General features: G+C 51.2%; 2 protein-coding genes across 2 annotated transcripts in view; both read right to left on the reverse strand.

Annotated features, from left to right (window-relative positions):
* The window catches only part of LOC143024018 (uncharacterized), a 114434-nt gene extending 112380 nt beyond the window's left edge, over nucleotides 1-2054 (reverse strand). Inside the window, exon 1 of the mRNA XM_076182712.1 lies at nucleotides 1965-2054. The gene's annotated coding sequence lies outside the window, so the exon portion shown is untranslated. The remainder of the gene's footprint in view (nucleotides 1-1964) is intronic.
* The window catches only part of LOC143024013 (uncharacterized), a 163725-nt gene that overhangs the window by 120671 nt on the left and 22091 nt on the right, over nucleotides 1-20963 (reverse strand). The gene's annotated exons all lie outside the window — the stretch shown is intronic.

The following is a 20963-nucleotide window of genomic DNA, read 5'->3' on the forward strand; positions in this document are numbered from 1 at the left end:
CCTCTCTTCACTTCCTTTCCTCTGTCTAATTTTAATTGCTTTCCGTAGTGACGTCCCTAACATGCCCTCTGGGTACCTTAGGTTCTTGAATGCAGCGGTGATGTATTCAATTTCTTCTTGTAAATACTCTTTGCTGCATATTCTAAGAGCCCAAAGGTAAAACCCAATGATAACCCCTGATTTGGTCTTTTCGTCATGTGCGCTAAAATAGTGGATGAAGTCGCCTTTGTTCGTCGGTTTACGGTATACCTTGAACCTAGCGCTGTCGTTCTATCTGATGACGACAGTGTCTAGGAAAGGTAGGGAACTGTTGGTCTCTTCCTCTACTTTGAATTTAATTATTTGGTCTACGTTGTTCAGCTGTTCCAGTAGGTTTCTTGTGTTGTTTGTTTTGTGTGAAATGAAGAGGATGTCGTCAACATAATGGTACCACTTGGAGTTATCTGGGATGATATGTAGAAAATGGTCCCTTTCCAAAGTCTCCATGTAGAGCGATGCTGCCACTGCACTCAATGGAAATCCCATTGGGAGCCCTTCATGTTGCCTGTATTCCTGTTTGTTAAAAACAAAAGAACCAAACTTCATGCACTTTTCTACTAACTCCAAGTAGTCATGCTTGTTGATGGGTAAGTTGTCGGTGTCAATGTGTTTTACTGTCTCTTTAACAACCCGAAGGGCACCATCGATTGTTACGTTTGTGTAGAGGGAAGTAATGTCAAGGCTTACCAGGCGTTGGTCTGTGAAGTCAAATGTGTTCAGTTTATCTATTAGGTCGGAGGAGTTTCTAAGGTGTGTTCCGCTAATGCTACCTAAGGAGGATGAAAGAGGTTTGGCCAATTGCTTGGCTAGTCTATGTAGTGCACTTCCTTTGCCAGAAGTTATAGGTCAGAGGGGAATGTCTTGTTTGTGGATTTTCGGAAGTCCTTTCATGGATGGGATTGTTGGGTCTTCCTACAGGAGGTAGAGGAGTCTTTTCCCCTTTTCCGTTCTTTTGAGGATTCTCCTGATGCCGGTGTTGAACCTCTTGGCTTCTTTGCTGGCTGTACCGTCCCTTTGTTTACAATATGTGGTTTGGTCAGAGAGTAAACGTTCCATTTTGTTGGTGTAGTCCCTCTTGTTCATGATGACAAAGCCACCACCTTTGTCGGCGGTCGTGATGATGATGTCGTCATTGTCAAGGAGTTCTTGAAGGGCATGGACTTTCTCCTGGGGATGGTCTTGCTGTTGTTCCTGGCTGCAATGGAACAGCATAATAGAACACCTTGCTTAAAGCCGGACTCGATGTCGCTGTCTTTCCAGTTGTAGTTCTTGCCCATGTAATTGTTCAATTTCTTTGGGTTTATGTTAGTGCTGAATTTTAGACCAAGGGAGGGGCCTTCCATTTGGGTGTGCATAAGGTTGTAGTAGGATAGGTTGTTGATGAGATTCTGTCTACCCACTTCTTTCCATTTGCTTGTGTTGTTACAATTACTATTAATATTTTCTTTGTTATTAGTGTCGTCATCATATTTAATTGTTAAACTTTATCATTATTACAATGAATCTGTAATGTTCACAGTTGTCACCAACTATGGTAACACAGGGAGGTAGTGAGGTCCACCCCATGTATAAAATGCTCACAGCCCATTTGTAAACCCGTTCCTTTGAAAAAGCATACCTGCGAAACAAGTCAGGAATAAACTGAAGACTAAGATTCCTGTGTTTCCTACTCCGCTTACATCATATATATATATATATATATATATATATATATATATATATATATATATATATATATATATATATACAGTATATAAAATACACACACACACATATAAATACATATATACATATTACTACAGGCGAGCAAATACTCCTAAATTTTCTCTGTGACTGCTAAGCAATTACTTTTTTCATACTGTTGTAATTGAACCATGATATCAATCAGAAGTTTTTCATTAACATGTGAATATCGAAAGACCTACCCGTCTCCTTAACAAGTGGGAGAAAACAGTTTCCGCCTTTTTATGCAGTTGCCCTGGAACGAGGTTTGCTTGCTCGATGAATACCATGTTCGACTTCTGTTTGTGGTAAACATCGTCACTAAGACAAGCAAAATTTGAACTTCGATTTTTCGTAGGTGCGCGTTTTTAGCTATCCTCATTTCGAATTTAGGCTCGTTCACAAAAATGCGCAACTTAAAAAACAAGCCCTAGCAGGTGAAGTTGAGGAGACCATACAAGACTATAAATTTAGTATAAAAAACTTGGCCAATTTTGGGAGTGTTGAGGCCGCAAGGCACATGTGCACCTGTAGCGTCCACCAAGCTCATATCCGGCGTCCACAATTAAAGCGTCGCCACGTGAACCCAGAACCATCTTTCGATTGTAACCATCACTAACAACGTAGGAAATAATGTTGATATGATCAAAAACTGTCACACCTTGATAGCTCGCCGTGTAATGCCGAGAATTTGGAGTATGGTAGAAAATATTTATTGGATTATGGTCTCCACGGATCCCCTTACCGGTCGGAGGACAGAGGGGGGAGAGAGGACAGAGAGAGGGAGAGGAAAAAACCTTTATGTAACATTAGGAGACCATTTTGTCGTTTTTTTTTTCATTTATACCTTCTCACTGGCAAGGGGAGGGGAGGGGAGGGGAGGGGAGGGGAGGGCACGAGCAAGGGGAGGGGAGGGGAGGGGAGGGCAGGGCGCGAGCAAGGGGAGGGGAGGGGAGGGCAGGGCGCGAGCAAGGGGAGGGGAGGGGAGGGCAGGGCGAGAGCAAGGGGAGGGGAGGGGAGGGCAGGGCGAGAGCAAGGGGAGGGGAGGGGAGGGCAGGGCGAGAGCAAGGGAAGGGGAGGAGAGGGCAGGGCAGGGCAGGACGAGAGCAAGGGGAGGGGAGGGGAGGGCAGGACGAGAGCAAGGGGAGGGGAGGGGAGGGCAGGACGAGAGCAAGGGGAGGGGAGGGGAGGGCAGGGCGAGAGCAAGGGGAAGGGAGAGGAGGGCAGGGCACGGCGAGAGCAAGGGGAAGGGAGAGAAGGGCAGGGCACGGCGAGAGCAAGGGGAGAGGAGGGGAGGGCAGGGCAGGGCAGGGCGAGAGCAAGGGGAGGGGAGGGGAGGGTAGGGCAGGACGAGAGCAAGGGGAGGGGAGGGGAAGGCAGGGTAGGGCGAGATCAAGGGGAGGGGAGGGCAGGGCAGGACGAGAGCAAGGGGAGGGGAGGGCAGGGCAGGCCGAGAGCAAGGGGAGGGGAGGGCAGGGCAGGCCGAGAGCAAGGGGAGGGGAGGGGAGGGGAGGGGAGGGCGAGAGCAAGGGCAGGGGAGGGGAGGGCAGGGCGAGAGCAAGGGCAGGGGAGGGGAGGGCAAGGCAGGGCGAGAGCAAGGGCAGGGGAGGGGAGGGCAAGGCAGGGCGAGAGCAAGGGCAGGGGAGGGGAGGGCAGGGCAGGGCGAGAGCAAGGGGAGGGGAGGGGAGGGGAGGGCAGGGCAGGGCGAGAGCAAGGGCAGGGGAGGGGAGGGCAGGGCGAGAGCAAGGGGAGGGGAGGGGAGGGCAGGGCGAGAGCAAGGGGAGGGGAAGGCAGGGCGAGAGCAAGGGGAGGGGAGGGCAGGGCGAGAGCAAGGGGAGGGGAGGGCAGGGTGAAAGCAAGGGGAGGGGAAGGGAGGAGAGGTCAGGGCAGGGCGAGAGCAAGGGGAGGGGAGGGGAGGGGAGGGCAGGGCGAGAGCATGGGGAGGGGAGGGGAGGGCAGGGCGAGAGCAAGGGGAGGGGAGGGCAGTGCGAGAGCAAGGGGAGGGGAGGGCAGGGCGAGAGCAAGGGGAGGGGAGGGCAGTGCGAGAGCAAGGGCAGGGGAGGGCAGGGCGAGAGCAAGGGGAGGGGAGGGCAGTGCGAGAGCAAGGGGAGGGGAGGGCAGTGCGAGAGCAAGGGGAGGGGAGGGGAGGGCATTGCGAGAGCAAGGGGAGGGGAGAGCAAGGGGAGGGGAGGGCATTGCGAGAGCAAGGGGAGGGGAGAGCAAGGGGAGGGGAGGGGAGGGCATTGCGAGAGCAAGGGGAGGGGAGGGCGAAGCGAGAGCGTGGGGAGTGCAGGGCATTGCGAGAGCAAGGGGAGGGGAGGGGAGGGCATTGCGAGAGCGAGGGGAGGGGAGGGCATTGCGAGAGCAAGGGGAGGGGAGGGGAGGGCATTGCGGGAGCGAGGGGAGGGGAGGGGAGGGCATTGCGAGAGCAAGGGGAGGGGAGGGGAGGGCATTGCGAAAGCAAGGGGAGGGGAGGGGAGGGGAGGGCATTGCGAGAGCAAGGGGAGGGGAGGGGAGGGCATTGCGAGAGCAAGGGGAGGGGAGGGCATTGCGAGAGCAAGGGGAGGGGAGGGGAGGGCATTGCGAGAGCAAGGGGAGGGGAGGGGAGGGCATTGCGAGAGCAAGGGGAGGGGAGGGGAGGGCATTGCGAGAGCAATGGGAGGGGAGGGGAGGGCATTGCGAGAGCAAGGGGAGGGGAGGGGAGGGCATTGCGAGAGCAAGGGGAGGGGAGGGGAGGGCATTGCGAGAGCAAGGGGAGGGGAGGGGAGGGCATTGCGAGAGCAAGGGGAGGGGAGGGCATTGCGAGAGCATGGGGAGGGGAAGGCATGGCGAGAGCATGGGGAGGGGAAGGCATGGCGAGAGCAAGGGGAGGGGAGGGGAGGGCATTGCGAGAGCATGGGGAGGGGAAGGCATGGCGAGAGCAAGGGGAGGGGAGGGCCGGGCGAGAGCAAGGGAAAGGGAGGGGAGGGCAGGGCAGGGCGAAAGCAAGGGGAGGGGAAGATACAAAATATGAATTAACTAATATACTGAAGGACAGGAAATACAGTAATTATGGGTGACTAATTCAAAAGAAATATGTTGGGAGGAAATTACAGTGAAGGGTGAAGAGGAACTCTGGGGCAACGTCCTGCTCTACATGACCATTGAATACAGAATGACTCAGTGGATAAGGGAAAATACCAGATACAGAGGTAGTGAAGAACCATCAAGGCTGGATTTAATACTTATGACAGAGCCTGAAATTATCGATAAAATCTATTACAAAACTCCGATAGGAAAGAGTGACCATGTACTAATAGAATTTGAGTTGAAAGAGCAAATGGATCAGAGTAGAAATGATAAACATAGAATAGGAAGACTAATATACAACAAAAAAATTGAGAAACCAAAAATTCTTTCAAAATGCGAACTGGGAAAAATTCCTAAATGAAGAAACAGGGATGGAAGAGAAATGGAATATACTAAAAGAAATTTACAATGAGGGAGTAAATAAGTACGTACAACAAATTTTTTTAAGAACATACATAAAAAGCTGGTACAACCAAAGGTGTAGCGAGGCTAAGGATAAAAGAGAAAGCTCGTTAGAAATGGAAAAGTGACAAGAAGGCAAGCAAATGGCAAATGTACATCAAACTAAGAAAAAAGTATTTAAAAATACGCAGAGATGAAGAGAAACTATAAAAAATGCAAGGAAGAACCCAAACTATTTTACAGGTACGTAAATGGCAAACTGAAGAACAAACAAGAAATAGAAAAGCTGCACCAAGGTAAACATAAATATACAGGAGAACTGGAAATAGCTGAAATTATGAACAACCATTTCAAATCGGTATTCACAACGGACAACTCGCCTAACTGAGGAAATAGAGAGATTCCCATCAATGAAAAAAATAATTGTAGCATAAGGAAATCAGCAACCAAATCAAAACCCTCGACATCAGAAAATCACATGGTCCAGAAGGAATTGCAAATTGGATACTGAAAGAATGCATTTCAGAATTAACAGACAAAATATACAATACAATTAAATTCTCACTTAAAGAAATAAAAGTGCCACAGGACTGGAAAAAGGCAAACATTGTGCCAATTTATAAGGGAGGAAACAGGGAAGACCCATCAAATTACAGACCAGTATCCTTGACGAGCACAGCAGCAAAAATTTGCAAAAAGGTAGTCAGAAATTGATGGGTTAAACATTTGGAAGAAAAAACTATACTGAATCCAAATCAATTTGGATTCAGACAAGGAAGATCATGTACAACAAACTTAATCTACAAGATTAATAGACATAATACAAGAGAGCTGGTTGGGCAGACTGTGCCTTTCTGGACCTACAAAAGGCATTTGATAAGGTACCACACAAACTAATAAGATAGAATCAATAGGTGGCATCAGAGGAAAATTATTGGAATGGATGAAAGACTTCTTGATTGGGAGGAAAATGAGAATAGCAATTAGGGAAATTCTCAAATTGGGAGGAAATGATAAGTGCTGTCCCACAGGTATCAGTACTGGCCCGATCATGTTTGCTATACACATAAATGACATGGACGAAGGAGTAGAGTGTTGTATGAATTTCTTTGCAGATGATGCAAAAATACTAGAGAAAGTAAAAACTGGGGAAGATTGCAACTCGTTACAACAAGACTTGGACAAGATCTGGAAATGGACTCAAAAGTGGGAAGTGAAATTCAATATCAAGAAATGTAGTATAATGGAATTTGGAAAAAGTAAAAACAGAATATCGAGAGATTATAAAATTGGCGAGGGTCAAAAAAGTAAACTCCAAAAAAGATCTTAGAGTGATGATCAAAGACATGACATCGGATAAGTATATTAATAAAATAGTCGGAGAAACCTATAATTTATCGAGGTCAATAAAAGTGGCATTTGGATATTTGGACGAGGAAATAATTTTTTTTTTAACTACACTAACAAGACCAAAACTTGAGTACACAGCAACACTAGACACCCAGTACCAAAAAGAAAATATAAAGAGCAACAACAAAACTGGCACCGACTCTTTCCAAAATGACATATGAACAATGACTTTCCAAATTAGAATTACCAACTCTGGAACAAAGGGAAAGAGGAGACTTACTACCTATAGAATTATGAAGGGAATGGAAATCTTAGATTTATTGAATGGGACAATGGAGAAACAAGAGAGAGAAAAAGCTTCCCACACAATAGATACTTGGAACAAATTAGACAAAGTGTGCAAACACTACAAGATTAAGAAAAAACTTGATGCTGAGAGATACAAAGACGGGTCACCATGAGCATAGCTCCCTTCCCGTATAATACAACTAGGTAAATCTGAATCACCTCAATTTGTCCCCTTTGGCTCTGACAAAAAGACTACATGACCTGGTTTCAGAATTAATTTCCATCTACAATTTCAAGGATTATGTCAAGGTCAAAGTAGCAAATTTAAAGTCTTGAAAAAAATCACTCAATGATATGGTGCATCTGTACAACCATTTAGTGAGAAATTGTACTTTAGAACTTCGAGACATTGTTTACATACTACCAAACCCCCACCTTAAAGCTCTACCCTAATTTCACTAGACCTTTTCATATCATTGGACAGGAGTAATAATAAAATCAAAGCACTCAAGTTGCATGATCTTATGAGTGATGCACAAAGATATCAAGAGTTCCTCATGGCCTTAACATAAAACATTCCATCATCAGTTGGTACTACCCCTACTATAGAAAGACTTTACCACCACAACTTCCCTCTACTCCTCTCCCCTATCACAACCTTTGCAGGCAAACCACCCTTTCACAAGATTGCATCTTGCCTAGGTGAACGAATATATCTACTTCTCCATGTTCTTATGATTAAGTAAATTTTACAGTATTTTCCTATGATGAAACTGCTCAAATCCATGTTTGTTTATCTTGTTGCAAGAAAGATGTAGAGTAGCTAATGCACGAGTGTATGCAAGCACAAAAGTATACATCAGATCCTGATAGTAGTGGCAAGCCTTCAACAGAACCTACTGTTATGTGACCTGCCAAATTGGCTTGAATGACCTGCGAGTCCAACCGCCAAGACACTTGCATCTCAAATTGGCAGATTCAACCATACAATATTGCCATATGATAACAGTTAATGCAATTCACTACTTTGTGTAGAGAAGTATAGAGCTAAAATAAGTACTGACCATGCTGTTCCATAATGTAACAAGTTGAAAGAAACTTAATATGTATACAACTGTAAAGTTATATTCAAGGTGGACATAACTGTAAATGCACTTTACCCGTGAACTACTACAGCCTCCTCTCAATCTTCTGTAAATGCACACTGGTAACATCCACTTGTTCAGAAGATCGAGGCACTCTCCTTACCTGCAATAAATGCAATTTGTGGTTATTTACATTTACTTATAAAGAGCATCATGCAACTTAAATCTAATCCATGCAATGCAAGCTAGGAATCTTTTCATACAATTCTTGCAATCAATGACCAGTCATTCTTAGTCCTATGTAATTTCTATGATAAAGATTCCCGGGCAAACCCTAAGTCAGGGATCACTTTGGCAAATGTGCAAAGCCTGGCACACTACTTTTCCAGGATGTGAAACCCATAGCTCACCACAATAATATAACTACAGTAATAAATTAGGACAAGTGAATCATACGAGAGGTACAAAGTAAAAAGTAAAACAAGATAAAGGAGGCTGATGTGAAATGGGATAAGAGTATGATAAAATCTTTTAAGTAATAAAAAATGTTTGGGAATGAAATTGAAGAAAGGCAAATTAAGTAGAGAAAATGTAAAAGGTGTAGATGTAGAGATGATAATGGAAGAGAAGGCAGCAAGAGGAAGGTGGGCAGAGTATTTTAGGGAGTTGCTAAATGTGATGGAGGATAGATAGGGAAAGGTAGTTGTAGTGGGAAGCGCCAAGAAAATGACCATGATGAGCGAGGGAAATGGAGGAGAAATACGGGAAGACAAAGTGAAGGCAGTTAAGATGAGAGCAGGTAAGGCAGGATTGATGCCATGCAGAATGTCTGAAAAAAGGAAGTAGTGATGGATGGGCTGGTGAGGTTAATGTTTAGGAGAGGGTAGTGTGCTGGAGGACTGGAGGAGTGCCTGTATAGTTCCACTTTACAAGGTGAAAAGTGTGAGTAATATTTTCAGGGGGATCAGCTTTTTAAGTAGTTGGGAAGGCTTAGGATGATGTTGTGATTGCATGAGGAGGAATGGGCGGGGGGTGGGGTAGTATGTGAGAGTAAATTTTGACGCAGCTCGAAGGGATTTCTCCCCGTCCTCTCCTTATATGCAAGGGGGGACGGAGAGGGGGGGTCGCCGATTAAATGAAGCGGCCTTGCTGTGGATGTGCTGTGTCTTGCGACACTGCTTCTGACCCAGGGCGGTGGGCAGGGTGCAGGGATGACCCGTCATCCAGGAGGTGCTCAGATGAGAGGGAGGGTGGGAGGGGTGTGGAGTGTATTTAGGGATGAAATGGGTGGGAGTGTTTTTATGCCTTTCCCTTTTTGGCTACCTCCCTTGGAAGGGGGAAAAAGCCTTGGTATATATGGGAAGGCTTATGGGAGGGTCTTGATCAAGTGGATTAGTAGAGGAACATAGGTAGTAACTGTTGAGGAACAGTGTGTTTAGGACAGGTAGGAGGTTGCGTAGATCAGATTTTTGTGGTAAGATATGTGAGAAAGCTATAGGAAAAGGTAAGGATGTATTATGGGCTTTTATGGATTTGGAAAAGGCTTATGAAAGGGTAGACAGGAAGGCACTGTGGGATGTATTGCAGATATATGGAGTAGGAGGAAAGCTAGAGCAGGAAAAAGCAGGAAAGAGCAGTCCAGAGTTTTTACAATAGTAGAGCTTGTGTTAGGATTAGAAACTGAGTGGTTTGAGGTAAAGGTGGGACTTCATCAGGGATGTGTTATGTTGCCCTGGCTCTTCAATTTATACATGGATGGGGTGGTGCGAGAGCAAGGGTCGTGGGTCAGGGATTGGAGATGGTTAAAGAAAATTGAGAAAAGTGGGAGATAAACCAGTTGTTCGCCAATGACTGCTTGTACCAAGATCTGGAGGTATTGAGGAAGTTAGTGACAGTTTGGGAAGGTGTGCGGAAGAAGTACAAGAAAAATGTGGATAAATGTAAGGTGATGATATGTACAAGGAGTGGCAGCAGACTGGGAGAGAGTACCGAGTAAGACTGGAAGTGGATAGTTTTAGATACTTCAGTGCGAATGTGGTGGGAAAGCGAGACGTGGAGGTATAATGTAGATTGAAAGTAGCGAGTAAATGCCTTGGGGGGATTAAAAAGTGTAACGAGAAATAGACATTTGGGAATGGATGCTAAGAGGAGTGCATGATTGACTGTGCCAACAGCACTGTATGGGACAAACTTGGAACATAAGAGGAAGAGGAGTTTGAATGCGAGATGAAATGCCCGTTAAGTATGATAGGGGTTACTAAGCTAGATAGAGAAATGAGGCAAGGAGAACATGGGTGGAAAGGGAATTGGGAGATAGGGTTGATGAAAGTATTGAGATGGTTGGGAAACATGAAAAGCATGATTGAAGAAAGACTAGTAAAAGGTGTGGAAGACAGAGGTGGAAGGAGTAAACAAAGGGTTGACTTAGGAGGAGATGGATGGATGGGGTAAAAGGGGCATTGAGAAAGGGTAACATCTATTGAAGAAAGACAGGAGAGGACAGATAGGGGTGAATGAAGAATGGTTGTATAGATGATGCTGTGATGCACCAGGGGGAGTGTGGTGGGGGGATGGGGGGGGTGAGGAATTATGAAAAATAAATTGACGCAGCCTGGAGGGATTTCTCCCAGTATTTTCTGCATGAGGAGATGAGAGGGGTTTACAGATTTAATAAAGCGGCCTTGCTGTGGATGTGTTGTGTCTTGCGACACTGCTTCTGACCCAGGGCAGTGGGCAAGATGCAGGGATGACCCGTCATCCAGGAGGTGCCAAAATAAGAGGGAGGGAAGAGGGCAGAGGGGAGTGGAGTATGTAGGGGATGGAATGGGTGGGAGTGATTTCTATGCCTTCATTTTCTGGCTACCTCCCATGTATGCAGAACCCTTACATGCCTAAGTGCCACCCCTAGGCAAAGTTTTCAGTGATGCCCCCCCCTCCCCCATCACTTTCCCATACAGCCTGTTGTTGTCGTTCCCTAGACTGTCTGTCCGAGCAGTCCCGTCTCCCCAAGGAATGCTACAGCCGAAACTGGGTTTTCCCACAAATCCTTTATTGAGTGTATGTTGTGTTGTTTGCGTGCATGATTGTGTATAATGCAGTCTTCCATTATGTGTTGTATGGTATGGGGTGAAGTGTTACACCCTGGGCAGCTGTTCACAATGCGGTCATCCAGCCTCTTCTGGTAGCTTAGAAGTGCTGGGTGGTGGCCGCACCGCAGTCTGGCCAAGTGGACTCTGTCCTTTTGTGGGAGAGAGGATTCAGAAGGGTGGATATCAGGGGGTCTGGCATGCAGCAGTGTGGTCTTTCAGTGTGTTAATGGAGCGGTGAGTGATATGATTATGAATATAATTCCGGAGGCTGGTATTTGGTGGTTGTGGAGGAAGAGAAGAGCGTATTTGTGCGTAATAAAGGTCTTTGGGTGTTGTTTTAATGTTTCTTGGTGTGTGTGGGTGTTCTGCTATGTAGTGTAGTGGGTGTGATGTGTTTGTGGTGGCTGCGGCAAGTGTTTGTGTGCCTTTCATGTCGAGGTGGACCTTGACTTTAAGGACTTTTGTTTCAAGGTGTAAATGGTCTGTTGGTGTTGTATTTGTGCAACCTGTAATTGTTTTTAGGGCTTTGTTTTGTATGATTTGAAGGGTGTTGTGGTGTGTCTCACTGAGATTAGGAGCCCATGCAGGACTTGCATAATTCAACACTGAGCGTATGCATTGTTTGTATATTGTTATATTAGTTTCTTTGTTTTGTCCAAATGTCGTTCCAGTGATTGACTTAAGTGCGTTAAGTCTAGGTGTGCATTTGTTTTTTTTTTGTTTGTGATGTGTTGTTTGAAAGACATGGATGTATCATATGTTACACCAAGAATCTTCAGTGTGTTTGTGTGTGGTATTAGAGTGTTGTTGATGTAGAGTTGAGGTATGTATTTGTGTTCTATTGTCCAGTTGGTGAGAAGTGTTGCTGTAGATTTGGTTGGAGCTATTTTGAGTCTGTTTGTGATGAACCATGTGTTGAGTGTATCAAGGTATGGCTGGATTATTTCTGCAGCTTTGTCTGTGTTACGATGTGTGCATGTGATTGTTATGTCGTCTGCGTAGGAAGAGATTTGTATTTCTGAGTTGTCTGGTGTGGGTAAGTCATGCATGTATAGATTAAATAGTGTGGGGGATAGAACTGAGCCCTGTGGTACTCCATTCTTAATGTTTCTGATGTGCGATGATTGGCCATTATATGACACGTAAGCATTCCTACCTGCCAGATAATTGGCCAGCCATCTTTTGGTGTTATTGTGCATGTCTGTGTTATATATTTTATTTGTTAGGTTGTGGCGGGGGATAGCATCAAAAGCTTTACTAATGTCTAATGTTATGAGAAGTGTTCTGTGGTGGGGCCTATCTGAATTGATGCCATCTAAAATTCTTTGTGCGAGGTTTATCAGAAGAGTGTTTGTGGAGTGTAGTGGCCTAAAACCGTGTTGTGAGTCAGCAAGGGGAATATGTGGTGTGACAAGTTTAAGTATTAGGCGTTCAATGACTTTAGAGGGGGTGCAGAGAAGTGTGATTGGGCGGTGCGAAGTTGGGATTGTTGGGTCTTTGTTCAGTTTTGGAATGGTGATTATTTTACCGTGCTTCCAGATGTCAGGTATAGTGTTGTGTGAATAGCTGTAGTTTGCAATGTTTGTGAGTGCATGTATACCTTATGGTCCAATGTGTTTTAGGTGGATGTTGCAAGGGGGAGGGGAGGGGGACGGGAGGGGGAGGGCGAGAGCAAGGGGGAGGGGAGGGGAGGGCGAGAGCAAGGGGGAGGGGAGGGGAGGGCGAGAGCAAGGGGGAGGGGAGGGGAGGGCGAGAGCAAGGGGGAGGGGAGGGGAGGGGGAGAGCAAGGGGGAGGGGAGGGGAGGGCGAGAGCAAGGGGGAGGGGAGGGGACGGGAGGGGGAGGGGAGGGGACGGGAGGGGAGGGCGAGAGCAAGGGGGAGGGGAGGGTACGGGAGGGTACGGGAGGGGAGGGGAGGGCGAGAGCAAGGGAGGGCGAGAGCAAGGGGGAGGGGAGGGGAGGGCGAGAGCAAGGGGGAGGGGAGGGGAGGGCGAGAGCAAGGGGGAGGGGAAGGGAGGGGAGGGCGAGAGCAAGGGGGAGGGGAGGGGAGAACGAATGCAAGGGGAATGGGAGGGCGAGAGCAAGGGGGAGGGGAGGGGAGAACGAATGCAAGGGGAATGGGAGGGCGAGAGCAAGGGGGAGGGGAGGGGAGGGCAAGAGGAAGGGCAAGAGGAAGGGGGAGGGGAGGGCAAGAGGAAGGGGAGGGGAGGGCGAGAGGAAGGGGGAGGGGAGGGCGAGAGGAAGGGGGAGGGGAGGGCGAGAGGAAGGGGGAGGGGAGGGCGAGAGGAAGGGGGAGGGGAGGGCGAGAGGAAGGGGGAGGGGAGGGCGAGAGGAAGGGGGAGGGGAGGGCGAGAGGAAGCGGGAGGGGAGGGCGAGAGGAAGCGGGAGGGGAGGGCGAGAGGAAGAGGGAGGGGAGGGCGAGAGGAAGCGGGAGGGGAGGGCGAGAGGCAACGCACGGGGAGGGCGAGAGGAAGCGGGAGGGGAGGGCGAGAGGAAGCGGGAGGGGAGGGCGAGAGGAAGCGGGAGGGGAGGGCGAGAGGAAGCGGGAGAGGAGGGCGAGAGGAAGCGGGAGAGGAGGGCGAGAGGAAGCGGGAGGGGAGGGCGAGAGGAAGCGGGAGGGGAGGGCGAGAGGAAGCGGGAGGGGAGGGCGAGAGGAAGCGGGAGGGGAGGGCGAGAGGAAGCGGGAGGGGAGGGCGAGAGGAAGCGGGAGGGGAGGGCGAGAGGAAGCGGGAGGGGAGGGCGAGAGGAAGCGGGAGGGGAGGGCGAGAGGAAGCGGGAGGGGAGGGCGACAGGAAGCGGGAGGGGAGGGCGACAGGAAGGGGGAGGGGAGGGCGACAGGAAGGGGGAGGGGAGGGCGACAGGAAGGGGGAGGGGAGGGCGACAGGAAGGGGGAGGGGAGGGCGACAGGAAGGGGGAGGGGAGGGCGACAGGAAGGGGGAGGTGAGGGCGACAGGAAGGGGGAGGGGAGGGCGACAGGAAGGGGGAGGTGAGGGCGACAGGAAGGGGGAGGTGAGGGCGACAGGAAGGGGAGGTGAGGGCGACAGGAAGGGGGAGGTGAGGGCGACAGGAAGGGGGAGGGGAGGGCGACAGGAAGGGGGAGGGGAGGGCGACAGGAAGGGGGAGGGGAGGGCGACAGTAAGGGGGAGGGGAGGGCGACAGTAAGGGGGAGGGGAGGGCGACAGGAAGGGGGAGGGGAGGGCGACAGGAAGGGGGAGGGGAGGGCGAGAGGAAGGGGGAGGGGAGGGCGACAGGAAGGGGGAGGGGAGGGCGACAGGAAGGGGAGGGGAGGGCGACAGGAAGGGGGAGGGGAGGGCGACAGGAAGGGGGAGGGGAGGGCGAAAGGAAGGGGGAGGGGAGGGCGACAAGAAGGGGGAGGGGAGGGCGACAGGAAGGGGGAGGGGAGGGCGACAAGAAGGGGGAGGGGAGGGCGACAAGAAGGGGGAGGGGAGGGCGACAAGAAGGGGGAGGGGAGGGCGACAAGAAGGGGGAGGGGAGGGCGACAAGAAGGGGGAGGGGAGGGCGAGAGGAAGGGGGAGGGGAGGGCGACAAGAAGGGGGAGGGGAGGGCGACAGGAAGGGGAAGGGGAGGGCGACAGGAAGGGGAAGGGGAGGGCGACAGGAAGGGGAAGGGGAGGGCGAGAGGAAGGGGGAGGGGAGGGCGAGAGGAAGGGGGAGGGGAGGGCGAGAGGAAGGGGGAGGGGAGGGCGAGAGGAAGGGGGAGGGGAGGGCGAGAGGAAGGGGGAGGGGAGGGCGAGAGGAAGGGGGAGGGGAGGGCGAGAGGAAGGGGGAGGGGAGGGCGAGAGGAAGGGGGAGGGGAGGGCGAGAGGAAGGGGGAGGGGAGGGCGAGAGGAAGGGGGAGGGGAGGGCGAGAGGACGGGGGAGGGGAGGGCGAGAGGAAGGGGGAGGGGAGGGCGAGAGCAAGGGGGAGGGGAGGGCGAGAGCAAGGGGGAGGGGATGGGGAGGGGAGGGCGAGTAGAAGGGGGAGGGGAGGGCGAGAAGAAGGGGGAGGGGAGGGCGAGAAGAAGGGGGAGGGGAGGGCGAGAAGGGGGAGGGGAGGGCGAGAGGAAGGGGGGAGGGGAGGGCGAGAGGAAGGGGGGAGGGGAGGGCGAGAGGAAGGGGGAGGGGAGGGCGAGAGGAAGGGGGAGGGGAGGGCGAGAGGAAGGGGGAGGGGAGGGCGAGAGGAAGGGGGAGGGGAGGGCGAGAGGAAGGGGGAGGGCGAGAGGAAGGGGGAGGGGAGGGCGAGAGGAAGGGGGAGGGGAGGGCGAGAGGAAGGGGGAGGGGAGGGCGAGAGGAAGGGGGAGGGGAGGGCGAGAGGAAGGGGGAGGGGAGGGCGAGAGCAAGGGGGAGTGGAGGGCGAGAGGAAGGGGGAGGGGAGGGCGAGAGGAAGGGGGAGGGGAGGGCGCGAGAAAGGGTGAGGGGAGGGCGAAAGGAAGGGAGGGGAGGGCGAAAGGAAGGGAGGGGAGGGCGAGAGCAAGGGGGAGGGGAGGGGAGGTCGAGAGCAAGGGGGAGGGGAGGGGAGGTCGAGAGCAAGGGGGAGGGGAGGGGAGGTCGAGAGCAAGGGGGAGGGGAGGGGAGGGGAGGTCGAGAGCAAGGGGGAGGGGATGGGAGGTCGAGAGCAAGGGGGAGGGATGGGAGGTCGAGAGCAAGGGGGAGGGGATGGGAGGTCGAGAGCAAGGGGGAGGGGAGGGGAGGTCGAGAGCAAGGGGGAGGGGAGGGGAGGTCGAGAGCAAGGGGGAGGGGAGGGGAGGGCGAGAGCAAGGGGGAGGGGAGGGGAGGGCGAGAGCAAGGGGGAGGGGAGGGGAGGGCGAGAGCAAGGGGGAGGGGAGGGGAGGGCGAGAGCAAGGGGGAGGGGAGGGGAGGGCGAGAGCAAGGGGGAGGGGAGGGTAGGGCGAGAGCAAGGGGAGGGGAGGGGAGGGCGAGAGCAAGGGGAGGGGAGGGGAGGGCGAGAGCAAGGGGAGGGGAGGGGAGGGCGAGAGCAAGGGGAGGGGAGGGGAGGGCGAGAGCAAGGGGAGGGGAGGGGAGGGCGAGAGCAAGGGGAGGGGAGGGGAGGGCGAGAGCAAGGGGGAGGGGAGGGGATGGCGAGAGCAAGGGGGAGGGGAGGGGAGGGCGAGAGCAAGGGGGAGGGGAGGGGAGGGCGAGAGCAAGGGGGACAGGAGGGCGAGAGCAAGGGGGACAGGAGGGGAGGGCGAGAGCAAGGGGAGGGCGAGAGCAAGGGGGACAGGAGGGGAGGGCGAGAGCAAGGGGGACAGGAGGGGAGGGCGAGAGCAAGGGGGACAGGAGGGGAGGGCGAGAGCAAGGGGGACAGGAGGGGAGGGCGAGAGCAAGGGGGACGGGAGGGGAGGGCGAGAGCAAGGGGGACGGGAGGGGAGGGCGAAAGCAAGGGGGACGGGAGGGGAGGGCGAAAGCAAGGGGGACGGGAGGGGAGGGCGAGAGCAAGGGGGAGGGGAGGGGAGGGCGAGAGCAAGGGGGAGGGGAGGGGAGGGCGAGAGCAAGGGGGAGGGGAGGGGAGGGCGAGAGCAAGGGGGAGGGGAGGGGAGGGCGAGAGCAAGGGGGAGGGAATGGGGAGGGGAGGGCGAGTAGAAGGGGAAGGGGAGGGCGAGAAGAAGGGGAGGGGAGGGCGAGAAGAAGGGGGAGGGGAGGGCGAGAAGAAGGGGGAGGGGAGGGCGAGAAGAAGGGGGAGGGGAGGGCGAGAGGAAGGGGGGAGGGGAGGGCGAGAGGAAGGGGGGAGGGGAGGGCGAGAGGAAGGGGGAGGGGAGGGCGAGAGGAAGGGGGAGGGGAGGGCGAGAGGAAGGGGGAGGGGAGGGCGAGAGGAAGGGGGAGGGGAGGGCGAGAGGAAGGGGGAGGGGAGGGCGCGAGAAAGGGTGAGGGGAGGGCGAAAGGAAGGGAGGGGAGGGCGAAAGGAAGGGAGGGGAGGGCGAGAGCAAGGGGGAGGGGTGTTAGCATCTAGACCTCCTAGAAGACGTAATCTACCACCAAAATCTCCTAGACATTCATCTACCACCTCTGCTTATACTATCGGCACGACACCGATGCATTTCGGTGCAGTCAGAGTAGCCTGGTACTCGACCTGACATCTTCACGCACCTGGTCACTACGGGTCAGGTCGCTATTGTCCAGGCAGACACCTCACGCGCAGTTGGACGCCTCACGAACCCTAAAGGATTGCCACCAAGCCAAGCATTGATACACATTATATTTAAATCCCTTTCCTACGGGATATGTCTATCCTGTCCAACCTCGGACAACTGTATGTCATTTGTAAATATGTATAGGCAATGTATAAGGTAGTTAAAACCTATCCTGATCTCTAATACTGTATTTGCTAAAACTGCATCTTGTAAATAAATATTATCTCGTCGGCAACCTAACCACGAGCCATGTATATAAGCACCTCCTGTCACCAAATAAAGAGGAGAAAGACCACAGAGAGAGACAGAGCTACACGTTGCTCCGCTGTATTTTATTCAAAGCCTCCGAACACCGCTCAACTACGACCACGTACTACCACAACTCATATGTTGAGATACCATCCAACATATCTGGCAGCAGCGGTGGGATATGAACTTATCTGGAGGCAACGCGGGACTCAAAATATCTGGTAAACTGCGCGGGATTCAACATATCTGAAATCAGCAAGCACAAGATCCCGGAGCAGGAACGTTGTGCAACCTACCCAACGCACAGGACAAGTTATCCCAGCGAACCACCTACCCAGCGAAGCGAACGAGCTAGCCAACGCACAGGACAAGTTATCCCAGTGATCCACCTGTCCAGCGAAGCGGACAACAGCTCAAGCCATCTCTCTTGCTGTGTGAGCCAGCCCAACGCACAGGACAAGTCATCCCAGCGATCCACCCCAGCAACCGGCAACGAGACAAAAGCCCATCTCCCTCGCCGTGACCCAGCTCAACAACATCCTTCAAAGGAAGTATCGCTCTTACGTCCGGAAGTCGAACCGACACCTTTCAAAAACTGAACAAATTCCACACACGAACTAACCCATTTGCCACCCTTCTCATTCTTTCAATATTTCCAGATCTGCATCATCGCACCACACTCCATCGAATTATTCAACTTCCACCTCTTGTGAACCCTTCACCATCGCTTCACCTCGTCAGAACTGTAAGTAGATGCCTGTATTTATTGGGGCTAGGTAGCTCTAAATTGTTGTGTGAGTGAGGTTAAGTGAAGGCTATCCAGTGATTTTTTTTTAGATTTTTTGCAAAGCCTTAAATTTTTTTTCGGTGATTAGACCCATTCACAGTCCAACGTTTCACACCATTACAACACTCGTTCCAAAATGGCAGCACAAAACGAAAATAACACACAGTCCTCGCCGAATCAAAACACAGACCCAACCGTCGCTCAACCACACATGCAACGTTCTGCAACAAACCTACTAACACTCCTGCAGCATGACAACACTCTTCCTAAGTTCAACGGGACAAACATCGCCATCCACACTCTCTTAGATGACGTCCGTTCGGAAATACAGCGCACACAGGTGCACGATGAAATGACTAAAATCGCTGTCCTTAAAAGTCGCATCGATTTCAACGATACCCTTGCAAGCGACATTATCCAATCCGACGCGTTCCAACAACCACAGACTTTCCAAAATTTCATTGACGAGTTCAAAAAATCCTTCGCCCCATATGAACAGTTAGGCTCCCTTTCTCCCTTCTACACACTAGGAACAAACTTTAACAACCCCCTTTATCTCACCAAAGAAAGAGCAGTCAGGGAGGCGAGTCAGTTCAAGGAAGAACTAAAAGACGCACTCACTTCTTCACCTTGGGTTAAAAATAACACAATCAGCCTAGATCACGTACTCTCATTATTTGGCTACATAAAACTGATCTCGCGACTTCACCCAGAAACACTAAAGAAAATAGAGAACATTCCTTTTGATCCAGACACAACACTCGTTGACTTCTCTAGAAAATTTTCGGACACATCAGCGACAAAAACACAAATTCAACAACAACAAATCCCCCTTACACACACACTCACACACCCACCCACTCCCACAGTAGCAAAAATCTCACAAGAACATTACACTAGAGATAAACACATGTCACACGACCATCACACTAGAGGTAGACAAATATCACGCACAAGATCACGACAGCGTTCACAATCTAGGAGACCATTCTTTTGCAAAATCTGCAACATAGTAGGACATAGCACAAATAGGTGTTATTACAGACAACCAACTAGCTACTGCTCATATCACGGACCAGCTTTTCACGACACAACACAATGTCGCGTCTTGAAATCACAAACCTACACGTCATACGCGTCTCCCCAACACCCGACTAGCGACAACACAAACAAACACAACACGGTATGACTATCGTCTCACGGTGAACAAAACACACGACCTCACGAGACAGAATCAAACCCCCCACTACCGATTCTCACGATGGCTGACTCTCGATCATCCCCGTCTGCTATGACATTTCACGCCACGGTCAACAACCTTCCACAACTACTCTTTCTGGACACAGGATCCCCAGTTAATCTAATGTCAAAGGTTTCCTTCGACCAATTCCGATTCCGACACCGTAGAGTAACAGTTATAGAACCAACGGATATCACATTACAAAATGTAGACGGAGTTCCCTTTCCCATCATAGGAAAAACCGAACTAGACATCTCCCTGCATGCCAACTGTCCTCCCATTACAACGACAGTATACATAGCGGACGTAGTGTTTCCCGCAGATATTCTTATAGGTTTGACATGGATGCAAAGAAATCGCATCATCATCTATCCTGCTCAAAACGGCATTGGTTTCAATAATCACTTCATAACGGCCTTAAAGACAGCTAACACGCATGCACACACAGAAAACACGCGCGTCAAACACTTGCATATGATCGAGCAACAGCATGCAACATCAACAACAGCAACAACTGAACAAAACAGTGACGAAACAGAAAAGGTGACACTTGTAACAGACACGCACACTGGTGTAACGGACACGCCCACCCCATCCGCTCACCCCCGTAGCTCACACCACAGACGTAATAGACGTACACTGTCAGCGCGCATGTCAAAGTCAACTCGCGACCACAAGAAACACGATGTTTTCACTAACATACAGGAAATATCACCACAATACACTACCGTCTCACAGATCTCTCTCACGAATTCTCACGCGGTTGTAATAACTGACAAAACACTCTATCCACGCGAGTACACAAAACTCAAAGTGCGTATCTTCAAAGCTCCCGACTCAGATGTTCTTTGCATCACAGACACTTGCCGTGTATCTGGTGTATCTCTCTTATCCGCCCTATCTCACACATCGAGCAAAGGACACACAACAATCATAGTTGCAAATAATACCAATGCCCCTCTTCAGATGAACAAAGGAACGAACGTTTGTGATTTTACAGTGTATCCCTCCCCAGTACACGTAATCGACCATGACAACTCACAACACGTATGCGCCATCACCAACGGAGAACAGAACACACAGGAAACCATCAAAGCACCACACATTAACGATGTAGATTTCCCTGAAGCACGAGAAGATCTCCTGACACTCTTGAACACGTACAGACACGCAATTGCACTCCCAGGCGAACCATTAGGTCTCACAGACATCATACAACATCATATACCACTTCAACAAAATGCAAAACCACGGTACATACCCGCTTACCGTCTTCCTCACAGTAAAAGAAACATTGTCGACAACATAATTGCAGATATGCTCGACCAAGGCATCATTGAACACAGCCTATCTCCCTGGAATTTTCCTCTCTTTGTCGTTCCAAAACACGACGGCTCCTTTCGCCCTGTTGTTGATTTCCGTGAGCTAAATAAACTCATCATTCCCGAAAGACATCCTATTCCTCATCTCCAAGACACAATCTACTCCATAGGCGAACACAACACGGTCTTCTCTAC

Source organism: Oratosquilla oratoria, unplaced genomic scaffold, assembly GCF_046742065.1.
Source record: "Oratosquilla oratoria isolate Oo_2021 unplaced genomic scaffold, ASM4674206v1 SCAFFOLD80, whole genome shotgun sequence".
NCBI classification, from domain to species: domain Eukaryota; kingdom Metazoa; phylum Arthropoda; class Malacostraca; order Stomatopoda; family Squillidae; genus Oratosquilla; species Oratosquilla oratoria.